Source organism: Tursiops truncatus, chromosome 10 (genome assembly GCF_011762595.2).
Source record: "Tursiops truncatus isolate mTurTru1 chromosome 10, mTurTru1.mat.Y, whole genome shotgun sequence".
Lineage (NCBI taxonomy): Eukaryota > Metazoa > Chordata > Mammalia > Artiodactyla > Delphinidae > Tursiops > Tursiops truncatus.
In genome coordinates this window covers 56,044,336-56,063,350 of record NC_047043.1, presented here as the reverse complement: position 1 = coordinate 56,063,350, position 19,015 = coordinate 56,044,336, and the positions used below count along the sequence as shown (strand labels likewise).

The 19,015-nt window shown below is 39.9% G+C and overlaps 1 non-coding gene across 1 annotated transcript; it reads left to right on the top strand.

Moving 5' to 3' along the window:
- The first annotated feature begins 12,395 nt into the window (after window positions 1–12,395).
- Window positions 12,396–12,468, top strand: TRNAE-UUC (transfer RNA glutamic acid (anticodon UUC)). The gene has a single exon. It is a non-coding gene; the product is annotated as a tRNA-Glu (tRNA).
- The last annotated feature ends 6,547 nt before the right edge of the window (window positions 12,469–19,015 follow it).

The following is a 19,015-nucleotide window of genomic DNA, read 5'->3' as shown; positions in this document are numbered from 1 at the left end:
ATCAGCGGCTCCGGCTCCTTTAACCCCGTCCTGTCTGAGCGAAGAACAGACGCCCTCCGGCGCAGGAGGGGCCACGCAGAGGCGGGGCCAAATCCAAAGCTGAGCCCCTGGGAGCTGTGAGAACAAAGAAGAGAAAGGGAAATCTCTCCCAGCAGCCTCAGAAGCAGCGGATTAAAGCTCCACAATCAACTTGATGTACCATTTATCTGTGGAATACATGAATAGACAGCGAATCATCCCAAATTGAGGAGGTGGCCTTTCAGAGCAAGATTTATGATTTTTTCCCCTTTTCCTCTTTTTGTGAGTGTGTATGTGTATGCTTCTGTGTGAGATTTTGTCTGTATAGCTTTGCTTCCATCATTTGTCCTAGGGTACTATCCTTCCTTTTTTTTGTTGTTTTTTTTTTATTTTTTTATTAATAATTATTTTTATTTTAATAACTTTATTTTATTTTACTTTATCTTCTTTCTTTCTTTCCTTCCTTCCCTCCTTTAGACAACGAATCATCCCAAATTCAGGAGGTGGACTTTGAGAGCAAGATTTATGATTTTTTCCCCTTTTCCTCTTTTTGTGAGTGTGTATGTGTATGCTTCTGTGTGAGATTATATCTGTATAGCTTTGCTTCCACCATTTGTCCTCGGGTTCTATTCATCCGGTTTTTTTTCTTAATAATTATTTTTTTATTTTAATAACTTCATTATATTTTATTTTACTTTATCTTCTTGCTTTCCTTTTTTCCTTCCTTCCCTCCTTCCTTCCTTCCTTCCTCCCTCCTTTCTTTCTTTCTACTTCTACTAATTCTTTCTTTCTGCTTTTTCTCACTTTTATTCTGAGCCGTGTGGATGAAAGGCTTTTGATGCTGCAGTCAGGAGTCAGTGCTGTGCCTCTGAGGTGGGAGAGCCAACTTCAGGACACTGGTCCACAAGAGACCTCCCAGATCAACATAATATCAAATGGCGAAAATCTCCCAGAGATCTCCATCTCAACACCAGCACCCAGCTTCACTCAACGACCAGCACGCTACAGTGCTGGACATCCTATGCCAAACAACTAGCAAGACAGGAACACAACCCCACCCATTAGCAGAGAGGCTGCCTAAAATCATAATAAGCCCACAGACACCCGAAAACTCACCACCAGACGTGGACTTGCCCACCAGAAAAACAAGATCCAGCCTCATCTACCAGAACACAGGCACTAGTCCCCTCCACCAGGAAGCCTACACAACCAACTGAACCAACATTAGCCACTGGGGACAGACACCAAAAGCAATAGAAACTACGAACCTGCAGCCTGCAAAAAGGAGACCCCAAACACAGTAAGATAAGCAACATGAGAAGACAGAAAAACACACAGCAGATGAAGGACCAAGATAAAAACCCACCAGACCTAACAAATGAAGAGGAAATAGGCAGTCTACCTGAAAAAGAATTCAGAATAATGATAGTAAAGATGATCCAAAATCTTGGAAATAGAATGGACAAAATGCAAGAAACATTTAACAAGGACCTAGAAGAACTAAAGATGAAACAAACAACAATGAATAACACAATAAATGAAATTAAAAATACTCTAGATGGGATCGATAGCAGAATAACTGAGGCAGAAGAACGGATAAGTGACCTGGAAGATAAAATAGTGGAAATAACTACTACAGAGCAGAATAAAGAAAAAGAATGAAAAGAACTGAGGACAGTCGCAGAGACCTCTGGGACAACATTAAACGCACCAACATTCGAATTATAGGGGTTCCAGAAGAAGAAGAGAAAAAGAAAGGGACTGAGAAAATATTTTAAGAGATTATAGTTGAAAACTTCCCTAATATAGGAAAGGAAATAGTTAATCAAGTCCAGGAAGCACAGAGAGTCCCATACAGGATAAATCCAAGGAGAAATATGCCAAGACACATATTAATCAAACTGTCAAATATTAAATACAAAGAAAACATATTAAAAGCAAGCAAGGGAAAAATAACACACAGGGGAATCCCTATAAGGTTAACAGCTGATCTTTCAGCAGAAACTCTGCAAGCCAGAAGGGACTGGCAGGACATATTTAAAGTGATGAAGGAGAAAAACCTGCAACCAAGATTACTCTACCCAGCAAGGATCTCATTCAGATTTGATGGAGAAATTAAAACCTTTACAGACAAGCAAAAGCTGAGAGAGTTCAGCACCACCATACCAGCTTTACAGCAACTGCTGAAGGAACTTCTCTAGGCAAGAAACACAAGAGAAAGAAAAGACCTACAATAACGAACCCAAAACTATTAAGAAAATGGGAATAGGAACATACATATTGATAATTACCTTAAATGTAAATGGACTAAATGCTCTCACCAAAAGACACAGATTGGCTGAATGGATACAAAAACAAGACCCATATACTTGCTGTCTACAAGAGACACACTTCAGACCTAGAGACACATACAGACTGAAAGTAAAGGGATGGAAAAAGATATTTCATGCAAATGGAAACCAAAAGAAAGCTGGAGTAGCAATTCTCATGTCAGACAAAATAGACTTTAAAATAAAGACTATTAGAAGAGACAAAGAAGGACACTACATTATGACCAAGGGATCCATCCAAGAAGAAGATATAACAATTGTAAATATTTATGCACCCAACATAGGAGCACCTCAATACATAAGGCAAGTACTAACAGCCATAAAAGGGGAAATTGACAGTAACACAACCATAGTAGGGGAGTGTAACACCCCACTTTCACCCATGGACAGATCATCCAAAATGAAAATAAATAAGGAAACACAATCTTTCAATGATACATGAAACAAGATGGACTTAATTGATATTTATAGGACATTCCATCCAAAAACAACAGAATACACATTTTTCTCAAGTGCTCATGGAATATTCTCCAGGATAGATCATATCTTGGGTCACAAGTCAACCCTTGGTAAATTTAAGAAAACTGAAATTGTTTCAAGTATCTTTTCCGACCACAACACTATGAGACTAGATATCAATTACAGGAAAAGATCTGTAAAAAATACAAACACATCAGGCTTCCCTGGTGGCGCAGTGGTTGAGAGTATGCCTGCCGATGCAGGGGACACGGGTTCATGCCCCAGTCTGGGAAGATCCCACATGCCACGGAGCGGCTAGGCCCGTGAGCCATGGCCACTGAGCCTGCGCGTCCAGAGCCTGTGCTCTGCAACAGGAGAGGCCACAACAGTGAGAGGCCCGCATATCACAAATAAAACAAACAAACAAACAAACAAAAAAACACATGGAGGCTAAAAAATACACTACTTAATAACGAAGTGATCACTGAAGAAATCAAAGAGGAAATCAAAAAATACCTAGAAACAAATGACAATGGAGACACGACGACCCAAAATCTATGGGATGCAGCAAAAGCAGTTCTAAGAGGGAAGTTTATAGCAATACAATCCTACCTTAAGAAACAGGAAACATCTCGAATAAACAACCTAACCTTGCACATAAAGCAATTAGAGAAAGAAGAACAAAAACACCCCCAAAGTTAGCAGAAGGAAAGAAATTATAAAAATTAGATCAGAAATAAATGAAAAAGAAATGAAGGAAACGATAGCAAAGATCAAGAAAACTAAAAGCTGGTTCTTTGAGAAGATAAACAAAATTGATAAACCATTAGCCAGACTCATCAAGAAAAAAAGGGAGAAGACTCAAATCAATAGAATTAGAAATGAAAAAGGAGAAGTAACAACTGACACTGCAGAAATACAAAAGATCATGAGAGATTACTACAAGCAACTCTATGCCAATAAAATGGACAACCTGGAAGAAATGGACAAATTCTTAGAAATGTACAACCTGCCAAGACTGAATCAGGAAGAAATAGAAAATATGAACAGACCAATCACAAGCACTGAAATTGAAACTGTGATTTAAAAGCTTCCAACAAACAAAAGCCCAGGACCAGATGGCTTCAAAGGAGAATTCTATCAAACATTTAGAGAAGAGCTAACACCTATCCCTCTCAAACTCTTCCAAAATAGAGCAGAGGGAGGAACACTCCCAAACTCATTCCACAAGGCCACCATCACCCTGATACCAAAACCAGACAAGGATGTCACAAAGAAAGAAAACTACAGGCCAATATCACTGATGAACATAGATGCAAAAATCCTCAACAAAATACTAGCAAACAGAATCCAACAGAAGCACATTAAACGGATCACACACCATGATCAAGTATGGTTTATTCCAGGAATGCAAGGATTCTTCAGTATACGCAAAACAATTAATGTGATACACCATATTAACAAATTGAAGGAAAAAAACCATATGATCATCTCAATTGATGCAGAGAAAGCTTTCAACAAAATTCATCACCCATTTATGATAAAAACCCTGCAGAAAGTAGGCATAGGGGGAACTTTCCTCAACATAATAAAGGCCATATATGACAAACCCACAGCCAACATCGTCCTCAATGGTGAAAAACTGAAAGCATTTCCACTAAGATCAGGAACAAGACAAGGTTGCCCACTCTCACCACTCTTATTCAACATAGTTTTGGAAGTTTTAGCCACAGCAATCAGAGAAGAAAAGGAAATAAAAGGAATCCAAATTGGAAAAGAAGAAGTAAAGCTGTCACTGTTTGCAGATGACATGATACTATACATAGAGAATCCTAAAGATACTACCAGAAAACTACTAGAGCTAATCAATGAATTTGGTAAAGTAGCAGGATACAAAATTAATGCACAGAAATCTCTGGCATTCCTATACACTAATGATGAAAAATCTGAAAGTGAAATCAAGAAAACACTCCCATTTACCACTGCAACAAAAAGAATAAAATATCTAGGAATAAACCTACCTAAGGAGACAAAAGACCTGTAGGCAGAAAATTATAAGACACTAATGAAAGAAATTAAAGATGATACAGATAGGTGGAGAGATATACCATGTTCTTGGATCGGAAGAATCAACATTGTGAAAATGACTCTACTACCCAAAGCAATCTACAGATTCAGTGCAATCCCTATCAAACTACCACTGGTATTTTTCACAGAACTAGAACAAAAAAATTCACAATTTGTATGGAAACACAAAAGACCCCGAATAACCAAAGCAATCTTGAGAACGAAAAACGGAGCTGGAGGAATCAGGCTCCCTGACTTCAGACTATACTACAAACCTACGGTAATCAAGACAGTATGGTACTGGCACAAAAACAGAAAGATAGATCAATGGAACAGGATAGAAAGCCCAGAGATAAACCCACGCACATATGGTCGCCTTATCTTTGATAAAGGAGGCAGGAATGTACAGTGGAGAAAGGACAGCCTCTTCAATAAGTGGTGCTGGGAAAACTGGACAGGTACATGTAAAAGTATGAGATTAGCTCACTCCCTAACACCATACACAAAAATAAGCTCAAAATGGATTAAAGACCTAAATGTAAGACCAGACACTGTCAAACTCTTAGAGGAAAAGATAGGCAGAACACTCTATGACATAAATCACAGCAAGATCTTTTCTGACCCACCTCCTAGAGAAATGGAAATAAAAACAAAAACAAATGGGACCTAATGAAATTTCAAAGCTTTTGCACAGCAAAGGAAACCACAAACAAGACCAAAAGACAACCCTCAGAATGGGAGAAAATATTTGCAAATGAAGCAACTGACAAAGCATTAATCTCCAAAATTTATAAGCAGCTCATGCAGCTCAATAACAAAAAAACAAACAACCCAATCCAAAAATGGGCAGAAGACCTAAATAGACATTTCTCCAAAGAAGATATACAGACTGCCAACAAACACATGAAAGAATGCTGAACTTCATTAATCATTAGAGAAATGCAAATCAAAACTACAATGAGATATCATCTCACACCAGTCAGAATGGCCATCATCAAAAAATCTAGAAACAATAAATGTTGGAGAGGGTGTGGAGAAAAGGGAACCCTCTTGCACTGTTGGTGGGAATGTAAATTGATACAGCCACTGTGGAGAACAGTATGGAGGTTCCTTAAAAAACTACAAATAGAACTACCATATGACCCAGCAATCCCACTACTGGGCATATACCCTGAGAAAACCATAATTCAAAAAGAGTCATGTACCAAAATGTTCATTGCAGCTCTATTTACAATAGCCCACAGATGGAAACAACCTAAGTGTCCATCGTTGGATGAATGGATAAAGAAGATGTGGCACATATATACAATGGAATATTACTCTGCCATAAAAAGAAATGAAATTGAGCTATTTGTAATGAGGTGGATAGACCTAGAGTCTGTCATACAGAGTGAAGTAAGTCAGAAAGAGAAAGACAAATACCGTATGCTAACACATATATGTGGAATTTAAGAAAAATAAATGTCATGAAGAACCTAGGGGTAAGACAGGAATAAAGACAAAAACCTACTAGAGAATGGACTTGAGGATATGGAGAGGCAGAAGGGTAAGCTGTGACAGAGCGAGAGAGAGGCATGGACATATATACACTACCAAACGTAAGGTAGATAGCTAGTGGGAAGCAGCCACATAGCACAGGGAGATCAGCTCGGTGCTTTGTGACCGCCTGGAGGGGTGGGATAGGGAGGGTGGGAGGGAGGGAGACGTAAGAGGGAAGAGATATGGGAACATATGTATATGTATAAGTGATTCACTTTGTTATAAAGCAGAAACTAACACACCATTGTAAAGCAATTATACTCCAATAAAGATGTAAAAAAAAATGGCAGTCATAAGTCTTCATAATTACCCTAAATGTAAGTGAATTAAATTCACCAATCAAAAGACAGAGTGGCTAGATGGATTAAAAAACAAGATGCGATTATATGGTGCCTCCCAAAACTCAGATCTAAAGACAAGGTAGGGACTTCCCTGCTGGTCCAGTGGCTAAGGCTCCACGTTCCCAGTGCAGAGGGCCTAGATTTGATCCCTGGTCAGGGAACTAGATCCCACATGCCGTAACTAAGTTCACATGCTGCAACTAAGTGTTCGCATGCTACAACTAAGAGGTCGCATGTCACAACTAAAATATTCCGCCTGCTGCAACTAAGACCCGGCACAGCCAAATAAATAAATATAATAAATAAAGTAAAGACAAATGTAGGCTCAATGTGAAGGGATGGAAGATGATACTCTGAGCAAACGGCAGCCAAAAGGAAGAGTTCAGACATACTCAGACAAAACAGACTTCAAGCCACAAAAGATTAACAAGAGACAAAGACAATATATAATGACAAAAGGGATAATTCATCAAGAAGACATAACACTTATTAATATATAGGCACCTAACCTGGAAGCACCAAAAAATATGAAACAATTATTAACAGACCTAAAGGGAGAAATTGACATCAACACAATAAGTGTAAGGGACTTAAACACCCAACTTACATCAATGGATAGATCATCCAACTGGCCTTAAGTGAAACATCGCACCAGATTGACTTAGTAGACACACACATATATACACACACACACGTATATATATACATGTACATGTATATATATAAATATATATATATATATCTCTATATATATATATATCTATATATATATATATATATATATAACATTCCATCCAAAAGCTGCAGGATACACTTTCTTCTCAAGTGCATGTGGAACATTCTCAAGGATAGACCATGTGTTAGAACACAAATCTCAATAAACTTAAGAAAATTAAAATCATATCAAGCATCTTTTCTGACCACAACAGTATGAAACTAGAAATCAACTACAAGAAGAAAGCTGGAAAAATCAAAATATGTGGAGACTAAATAACATGCCACTGAACACCTGTTGGGTCAACAAAGAAATCAAAGGATAAATCAAAAAATGCCAAGACAGGGACTTCCCTGGTGGTGCAGTGGTTAAGAATCTGCCTGCCAATGCAGGGTACATGGGTTCGAGCCCTGGTCCAGGAAGGTCCCACATGCCACAAAGCAATGAAGCCCGTGCACCACAAGTACTGAGCCTGTGCTCTAGAGCCCACGAGCCACAACTACTGAGCCTGAGTGCCACAACTACTGAAGCCCGCATGCCTAGAGACGGTGCTGTGCAACAAGAGAAGCCACTACAATGAGAAGCCTGTGCACCACAACGAAGACTAGCCCCCACTTGCTGCAACTAGAGAAAGCCCACATGCAGCAATGAAGACTTGACATAGCCAAAAATAAATAAATAAATTTATGTTTTTAAAAAATGGCAAGACAAATAAAAATAAAAATATGACATACCAAAATCTATGGGATGCAGCAAAAGCAGCACTAACAGGGAAGTTTATAGCAATACAGGCCTACCTCAAGAAACGAGAAAAATCTCAATCTAACCTTACACCTAAAGGAACTAGAAAAAGAAGAATAAATGAAGCCCAAAGTCAGTAGAAGGAAGGAAATGATAAAAATCAGGGTGGAAATAAATGAAATAGAGTTAAAAAGAGAATGAAAAGATCAATGACACTAAGAGCTGGTTCTTTGAAAAGATAAACAAAATTAACATTTAACTAGACTCACAAAAAAGAAAAGGTTCAGTAAGTCAGAAACAAAGGAGGAGAAGTACAACAGATACCACAGAAATACAAGGGATTATGAGACTAGTTTGAACAGCTATACACCAACAAATTGGACAACCTAGAAGAAATGGATAAATTCTTAAATATTATAACTTTCTAAGACTGAATCATGAAAAAATAGAAAATCTGAATAGACTGATCACTAGCAAGGAGATTTTAAACAGTAATCAAAAAGCTCCCAAAAAACAAAAGTCCAGGACCAGATGCCTTCACTCGTGAATTCTACCAAACATTTTTTAAAAAGGACTTAAAAAAAAGTATCCAGTGGGGGTGGGGAGGAGGAATTTTTCTCCTGGATTGAATTATAATTGCACTTATTATAATCAATCAAAACAAAAAATATTGTAAATTTATATAAATAATTGTTAAACAGAAAGAAATTTTATTGGAATTAAAGCTCTTAATGAGAAAAAAAATAAGAAAGGACTTAATACCTATCCTTCCCCAACTCTCTGAAAAAATTGAAGAGAAGGGAACACTTCCTAACTCACTTTATGAGTCCAACAGTACCCTGATACCAGAACCAGCTAAGGACAACACACATGAAAAAACATTACAGGGCAAAATCTCTGATGAATACAGATGGAAAAAATCCTCAGCAAAATATTAGCAAACCAAATACAACAATACATTAAAAAGATCATACACCATGATCAAGAGGGATTTTATTCCAGAGGTGCAAGATGGTTCAACATCTGCAAATTGATCACCATGATATATCACATTAATAAAATGAAGGATAAAAATCATATGATCAACTCAATAGACACAGAAAAAGCATTTAACAAGATTCAACATCCATTTATGATAAAAAAAATTCTCAATAAAATGTGTACAGAAGGAAATACCTTAACATAATAAAGGCCATATATGATGAACCCACAGCTAACATCATACTCAATGGTGAAAAACTGAAAGTTATCCCGCTAAGATCAGGAACAAGACAAGGGCCCACTCTCACCACTCTTATTCAACATTGGCATTGGAAGTCCTAGCCAGAGCGATTAGGCAAGAAAAAGAAATAAAAGGCACCCAAATTGGAAAGGAAGAAGTAAACTTTTGGGCGTTCCCTGGCAGTCCAGTGGTTAGGACTCGGCACTTTCACTGCCATGGCCCCAGGTTCAATCCCTAGTCAGGGAGCTAAGATCCCACAAGCCATGCAGTGTGGCAAAAAAAAGAAATAAACTTTTATTATTTGTGGATGACATGATTTTTTAATTTTATTTATTTATTTATTTATTTATTTATTTATTTATTTATTTATTTATTTATGGCTGAGTTGGGTCTTTGTTGCTGGGTGCGGGCTTTCTCTAGTTGCAGTGAGCAGGGGCTACTCTTCGATTTGGTGTGCGGGTTTCTCATTGCAGTGGCTTCTCTTGTTGCAGGGCACGGGCTCTAGGCGCACGGGCTTCAGTAGTTGTGGATCACGGGCTCTAGAGCACAGGCTCAGTAGTTGTGGTGCACGGGCTTAGTTGCTCCGCAGCATGTGGGATCTTCCCGGGCCAGGGCTCAAACCCGTGTCCCCTGCATTGGCAGGCGGATTCTTTTTTTTTTTTTTGGCCATATGCGGGCCTCTCACTGTTGTGGCCTCTCCCATGGCGGAGCACAGGCTCCGGATGCACAGGCTCAGTGGCCATGGCTCACAGGCCCAGCCGCTCCGCAGCATGTGGGATCTTCCCGGACTGGGGCACGAACCCATGTCCCCTACATCGGCAGGCGGACTCTCAACCACTGCGCCACCAGGGAAGCCCTGGCAGGCAGATTCTTAACCGCTGCACCACCAGGGAAGCCTAACATGATTTTATATATAGAAAATCCTAAAGACTCCACACAAAAAAACTATTAAAAATAATAAATAAATATAGTAAAGTTGCAGGGTACAAAATCAACATACAAAAATCTGTTGCATTTCTTTACACTAACAGTGAACTAGCAGAAAGAGACATTAAGAAAACAATCCCATTTACAACCACAACAAAAAGAATAAAACACCTAAGAATAAATTTAACCAAGGAGTAAAAAGACCTATACACTGAAAACTATAAGATACTGTTGAAAGAAATTGAAGAAGACACAAAGAAATGGGAAGATATTCCATGCTCATGGATTGGAAGAATTAACATTGTTAAAATGTTCATATTACCTAAAGCAGTCTACAGATTCAATTCAATCCCTATCAAAATCCCAATGATGTTTTTCACAGAAATAGAACAAAAAATCCTAAAATTTGTATGAAACCACAAAATATCCTAGCTAGCCAAAGCAATCCTGAGCCAAAAGAACAAAGATGGAGGTTTCACACTCCCTGATGTCAAATTATACTACAAAGCTAGTAGTCAAAACAGCATGGTATTGGCAGAAAAACAGACACACAGATCAATGGAACAGAATTGAGAGCCCAGAAATAAACCCACACATATATGGACAACCAATTTATGACAAAGGAGCCAAGAACATATAATGGAAAAGGGAAAGTCTTTTCAATAAATGGTATTGGGAAAACTGGACAGCCACATGCAAAATAATGAGACCAGACTACTATCTTACGCTATACACAAAAATTAACTCAAAAAGGATTACATATTTGAATGTAAGACCTGAAACCACAAAACCATAGGCAGCATGCTCTTTGACATTGGCCTTAGTATCTTTTCGGATGTCTTCTCAGGAAAGGGAAAAAAAAAAAAGCAAAAATAAACAAATATGACTATATCAAACTAAAAAGCTTCTGCACAGTAAACAAAAAGACAACCTACCGAATAGGAGAAGATATGTGCAAATCATATACCCAGTAAGGGGTTAATATCCAAAATATCAATATGTAAGGAAATCATACAACTCAACAATAACCCCCCCCCCCCAAAAAAAAGAAAAGAAAACCCTATTGAAAAATGGGTAGGGGAACTCCCTGGTGGTCTAGTAGTTAGGATTCGGTGCTTTCACTGCCATGGCCCGGGTTCATCCCTGGTCAGGGAACTGAGATCCCATAAGCTGCACAGGGTAGCCAAAAGAAAAAAGAAAAATGGGCAGAGGATCTGAATAGACATTTTTCCAAAGACATACAGATGGCCAACAGGCACATGAAAAGATGTTCAATATCACTATCAGGGAAATGCAAATCAAACACAATGAGCTATCACCTCATGCCCATTAGAATGGCAATTATAAAAAAGAAAAGAAAAAGCAAGTGTTGGAGAGAATGTGGAGAAGGAACCCTCATACACTGTTGATGGGAAAGTTAAGTTGGTGTAGCTACTATGGAAAACAATACGGAGATTCCTCAGTACATTAATAGAACTACCATATGACCCAGCTATTCTGAGTATTTATCCAAAGAATATGAAAACATGAATATGAAAAGATATATGCACCCTATGTTCATTGCAACAGTATTTACAATATGAAAACAACCTACGTGCCCATCAACAGAAGAATAAAGATGTATATATATACAATGGAATACTACTCAGCCATAAAAAGATGAAATCTTGCCATTTGCAACACCATGAATGGACCTTAAGGGTATTATACGAAGGGAAATAAGTCAGATGGAGAAAAATAAACTACTGTACGACTTCACTCATATGTGGAATATAAAAAAACAAAAATAAAACCAAACCAAACAAAAATAAACACATAGACACAAAGAACAGGTTGGAGGTTATCAGAGGGTAAGGGGGCTGGGGAGAAGGGCAAAAAGGGTAAAGGGGGTCAACTGTATGGTGATGGATAGAAACTAGACTTTTGGTGGTGAGCACAATGCAGTATGTACAGAATTATAGTGTTGTACACATGAACCTTATATAGTGTTATAAACCAATGTTGCCTCAATTTAAAAAAAAAAGATTCCCAGGAATTCCCTGGTGGTCCAGTGGTTAGGACTCTGCACTTTCATTGCCGAGGGCCCAGGTTCGATCCCTGGTCAGGGAACTAAGATCCCACAAGCCACATGTGGCCAAAAAAAAAAAAATGATTCCCATGAATGAATGATTGCCAGCTCCAACTAATGTGACCAATGGTAAGTTAAAAGTCATCCTACAGTTGAAGCTTCATAGCGTGTGAATGACACATTTGAGGACAGGAAAACACCACTTGTTATTGGACATTGGATTACTCTAGTACTAGTGGCCAAGGCTTACCAATTGGAACCTTCTTCAATCCACCTCATACAATTAAAATCATAGTAGTAAGACTTTCTACTTACCTAACATAGCTCCTTCTGATGACATTGTAGCCACCATGCTTGCTCTTAGGACTCCAACCAGACTTTCTTCTTATGTATAACTGCTACTTGTTTCTCTTTTTTAACATATAAAAGTTTCTGCTTATGTTCACATTAGACTGCACCTTGGTAGAATGAGCTTCTCAGTTGTGGATCTGATGATAGAACCTTAAATGTACATAATTATTTTAATTGTAAATGGCCCAAAAAGAAGCAAAACTTGTGGATTTTCCCAACAACTTTATATTTCTATATGAATAAGATTCATGTGTACAACTAGTATGTGGAAATGTTTGCACTAGTCTAAAAGTATACTTCTCTTGGGTTGCTGACTTCAATATTTAGTATTGGTTTATGTACATAATGACTCCTTGGACTCTTTCTCACCAAGGGAGAATCTTCCACAGCCATTTTAAGTAAACCACAATGATGTATCTGAGGGCAGGCAGTCTGTTTTCTACTCTCATTCAAACCTAAAGTTGCAGAGGGAAAACATCCATACTTAGACAATTTTTTTTCTACCTCTACCCAGTATATTTATCAGATTCTTTGATTCACACAAATAGTAACCCATCTGTTGAAACCACATTAATAGCCTATGAATCTTAACCAGTAGAACTAGATGCATACATTCTCCTTGCCTTACCTAACTTATACAGATTTAATTGTGAAAGGCACGAACTGATGTGCTCCCAGGTCATTTGGGCAACAAAGACAGCTCAACCATGGATTTAAATGGAGGCATCCTTGTCTTTTTAATTGGAAGATTCTTTTCAAATTCAGGGCTATAGGACTTCGCTGTCTGGTTTCCTCTGTGCTCTGCTGGGGGTTTATCCAAGTCACTGCTCCATTTGAGGTAAATTGGGATTCTGCTATGTTTTGTTAAAGTCACAAATTTGCTTTATTAAATTTATTAATTTATTGAAATTTGTTGTAAAATAATGTTTATAAAGTGGAATACCTTTAACTGTGTTCTTAATTTTGAGAGACTCTTCTTGCGGCTTTGAGTTCATTACAGCAAGAGGAGTAAGGTCACAGTGAACAGCTAGTTATTACAAGGTCAGTGGGTAAAATCAACTGCTTATGACATAATTTATACCTTTAAGTCACCAGTCACCACATGATTTCCTCAACAAATATTATTGGTCTCAAATTTTTTTAAGTCAAATATCCTAGGAATTTTAAAAATAATTCAGGAACGCTGCACCATTTATTTAGCTTATTGTCTCTCTGCTTCAAAGCTGCCCTCCTATAGATGTTTTGTGATGACGGGGTTGAATTCTGCAATCCACATCTCTGCTTTGCTCACTGGTTCCATTAGGTTCTGCATTTAAGGAATGCAAGAGGAAAGCTGCAGTGTTGAAGTGTAATGATTAATTTTGTGTGTCAACTTGTCTGAGCCACTGACATTTGGTCAGATGTTACTCTGGGTATTCCTGTGAGGTTGTTTTTTGGATGAGATTAACATTTAAACTGGTGGACTGTGAGTGAAATAGATTACTCTCCATAATGAGGGCAGGCCTCTTCTAATCAGCCAGAATAGAACAGAAAGACTGGCCAACCCAGGCAAGAAAGAATTCTCCAGCAGACTTGCCTTCTGACTTCACCTGCAACATCAGCTCTTAAAGGTTCTACAGCAAAAAGCCTTTGGGTGGAACTGGAACATGGGCTCTCCTGGGTCTCCAACCTGCTGGCCCACTGCAGATTTTGGACTTGCCAGCCTCTATAATCATGAGCCAATTCCTTGTTCTCTCTTTCTCTCTTCCTATATATTTTTTCTATTGATTGATTCTCTGGAGAATCCTAATACAAGGAGGAAGAGGGGGCTTGTTCCTTCCTGGGTTTTGTGGGCATTGCTTCCTGTTCCCAGTGCTTCTTCACCCCAGCAGTGGCAATTCCTTCTGGTAGCAGCAGAGTCCAGCTTACAGGTTTTGCCTACATGGGGCCCTTCCCCCGAGCTCAGACACTAGCACCAGCCCAGCAGTGCTCTCCTGCTCATAGATCTGAGCTCAGTTCCACAGGGGCTCTCTTCCAATGTCTAACCTTTTAACGATTCTAACCGTTTCTCCTTGTTTCCGCTTTGTATCTTGCCCTGTGGAGGCGGGATCAATGTGATACCACCACCCCAAACTGGTTCAGATGTTGAAACTATAATGACCACACACACATCAAGAGGTTATGAAAAAGTTTATTATTCGTATAATGAGGCTCTGTGGAGACAGCAGGACAGGTACCAAAGCCAGGTGGTTTGCCTTGATAAAGGAGGGGTGAGTGGCTCTGGTTTTTATTGTGGTTAGGGGTGAGGATTCCAGTGCAACAAAAAAAGGCCAGGATTTGCATAAACTTCCCCTTCAGAGCTGAGAGGGTATGCTTGGGATTTCTTATCAGCTTGCCCAGATGCGAGGCAAAATGGGGACAGGGCTTGAAAGCTGTCAGTGGTCAAACATCCAAAATGAGGCCAGATTCTATCACAGCTCCTCCAGTCCTGGGTGGTAGCTCCTTCTCACAGTTACTTCCTCCATGATACCCTAGCCTTCTCTTTTTGCCTTTACAGTTACTTAGACAGATCTAGTGAACAATTCTTTACAAGTTTTTTGTTAAATTAACTAATATGGTTTCTGGCTCCTGACTAGAACCTGCTGACACAAAACCTCTTTGCTCTTCTTAGCTGGGTTAGCATTAACATAAAAGGTGGGGTAGTTGGTATGTAAACCTATTTACTCACCAACCTAAAAAAGTGGAATGGATGACTCGGCATCTTCCATTCACAGGCTCCCACTTCTTCATTAAACTTATAAGGCTACAGCTTCTGGCATCACTTGTTATTTTTAGGCAAGGAGGAATGAAAGGAAATGGAGCTTATAATTTCCTATAAACTGCAGGCCTTGGGGATCATGTGTCAATACATGGAGAACATTCCCATTCTTTTTTTTTTTTTTTTTTGCGGTACACGGGCCTCTCACTGTTGTGGCCTCTCCCGTTGCGGAGCACAGGCTCCGGATGCGCAGGCTCAGCGGCCACGGCTCACGGGCCCACCGGCTCCTAGGCATGTGGGATCTTCCCGGACTGGGGCACGAACCCGTGTCCCCTGCATCGGCAGGCGGACTCTCAACCACTGCACCACCAGGGAAGCCCTCCCATTCTTTTTAACTGCTGCCCAGTTCTCTATCATGGATGTGTCAGACCTGTTTAACCACTCCTTTACTAAGAGCCATCTGTGTTGCTCCCGATTTTTGCAGGTGAGAACCTGAAGCCTTGAGAGATGGAGTGGCTCGCTCTAAGAAACATCACATAAATGGCAGAGCCAGGATTTCTATAAAATCATAAAATGGCAGAGCCCATGCTCAAAAATATTTTTATTTTGAGATGTTTTAAACAAACAGTTAAAAAAGAACCCACCACTTATCCCATTAAATCAACATGCTGACCCACCTACATCAACTTCTTAAAAGAAATAAAACACAACTGAAGCCTCCACGTACCCTCCGTGATTCCATCAGCAACTCCTGCTCTGGGAAAGCAGAGCATGGCTTTCACACCTCATTCTAACACATGATTTTACACTCTTCATATAATTTGAATCCATAGGAAATATATTATTGTATAAAAGAGTAACACTGTTTACTATATGCCAACAAGGTTTACATGCCAGCCACTATTCTAAGCACTTTACATGCATTAATTCATTAACTGTCCCCCTCCCCCCATCACCCTGTGAGGTTGGCACTACTATCTCATTTTACAGAAAAAGTGAAACACAAGTAAGTTTAAATAATGCGCCCACAGATACACAGTATGTTTAACTTTACATAAATGGTATTCGTAGCTTCTGCAACTTTCTCAGCATCATTTTTGATTCATCTGTGTTGACAGATGTAACTCGAGCTCTTTCACGTTCACTTCCCAAAGTACCAAACAACCCATGTATTTACCCGTTCTTCTGTTGATGGAAATTTAGGCTTCTCCCAGTCTCACTATCTACACAGTGCTGCAATGAACAGTCATATGCACATTTCCTTCTTCACATGGAGTTATTCTAGGGTTTATCCAAGACTAGAATTCTAAGTGGTAGAGTACACACAATTTTACAAGATGTTGCAAATTGCTTAGCACACCCATGGCAGTGAGTTCCCATGTGCCATACACTTACCCACACAATGGCTTTTAAAAATTTGCCAACTTTATGAGTGTAAGATGGTCCATATCAATCTACATTTCCTGCGCTTTCTTCTCTGCACATGCCTCTGTCTGGGCTGACAGTCTCTGTCAGCAAGGGTGAGACCAACCATACTGAACACCTGCCTGAAAGACCTCCTGATACCCACTCCTCTCCATGGAGTCCCCGCCAATCTGGCTCCCGCCGGCCCTAACTTCAGTTCTTCCTAGGAAGAGGAGAGAAGGCGGGGCAGGGCTGGAATAAGGGGTATGTTCTCCAGGCCAGGATGGGGTGTGAGGGGAGCACTGATAGCTGGGGCAGTCAGAAACTGTCGGAGCGTCCTATGACTCGGAACCACCCATGGTTGGGCTCCCAAGTAGCAGGCGTGCTTGTGGGCGGTCTCTAGTCAACATTTCACTCACAGACCCCTTCAAAAACTTCCAATCCTGACTTAGCTGAAATAATAAATCCAGTTCTATATTCCTTAAAAGAGTCAACTTTGTGCAAAATCTACTCTGCCCAGCCAAAGGATAAATAAGCACCCAAACCTGGCTTCCAAAGTACTTGGTCCGGCTGCAGTAGTGGGAATAACTTTTGGAAACCCAGACAACACCTAACAGAGCAACATACAGGCATTAGGAGAGGTGGGACCTGGGGAGAGGGCTTAGAGACACACAGGTCAGGGAAGGCTGGAACTTAAAAGAGTAAGGACCTGGGCCAGCTTGGACAGGAGTGTGGCACTCCGCGTGAAGGTGAAGGGAGACAGCACAAGGCAGGTCCGCCCAGGGGCATTCAGGCAAGGGCAATGAAGTTAAACCCAACACTGATTACACCAAAATGTTTAGTAGTTAGCTCCAAGTAGTCAGACTTTTCCTTTCAGCTGATCTGTATTTACTAATATTTCTATAATAATCACATACTACTTATATAATTAAAATTATTTTAAAACTCAGGTTACTGAACAGACTGCATCAGCACTATCCCCAAATATTCAAGGCTTACCTCAATACAGAGAGATTTTTGTTGATTTTTACTACATTTACATTTTTTAAAATTTGATTTGAATGTTTAAAAATAAATATATATCAATTTATAAAAATGGCAGTAGAAACACCCCTATTGGGGCAGGAACTCTATGAGGTACCAGGTGGCACACAAGGAGTGGGAGGATGAAAAATTTGGATAGTAAAGGGGTATTTCTGTGCTTGTAGCATCAACTGACATGGGATCTGCAGCTCTGTGAAGGCTCTGGTCTAGAGATCAGACCCCTAACCCAGAATCTTAGTAAACCAAGCCTTCTTTTCACCAATCCCAATAGCCAGGTAGCAGAGCCAGCTACTCTAATTTCACACACAAGGAAATAGATGCTGATGCTCAGTGACTTACTCAAGATCATCCTGCCAAGAAAAGACAAACCAAGCCTAGAATGCAGATCTAATGACTCCAAGGCCCTTGCCATGACCCTGGGCCCTCAACACATGGGACTCTGAATCTGAATTACATTCTATAAGGGTTCAGATTCAGACCACAATAATCCTCAACTCAAAACTGTCCAAAAGCCCCCTACCTCCCTTTGAGGTAGCCAAGCCCCAGTGAGGACCCACGATGCTCATGCACCTTGGCCCTCCACCTTTCTGGCTTCCTCACTTCCAGCTGGCTCACTCCACTCTGGCTCAGGGGCCTACTTGCCATTCCCTAGGAGACCAGACAAGACCCTACCTCCTGTGAAGGGTCCTATGTAGCATCTAGGGACCTACAGGGCTTCCTCCATGATCTCCTTTGGGTCTTTATTCAAATCTCACCTTCTCAGTTGAGGCCCTCTCTGACCAGCCCGTTTAAAATCTCAACCTACCTCCCAATCCAGCACTCCCTCTCACTCTACTCTGATTCATTTTGTCCACAACACATATCATCATCCGAAATACTATATATATCTCATTTGTTTATCGTCTGTAAAGATCCAAGATGGCAGACTTTTTTGTTCCACTCACTGCTGGGTCTCTGGCACACACAACAGTGCCTGGCACATGAGAGATGCTCAGCACATTTCTGTTTAGCAGATGAACGGCTGCTGCCCATACAGGCCTGTGGGACGGAGA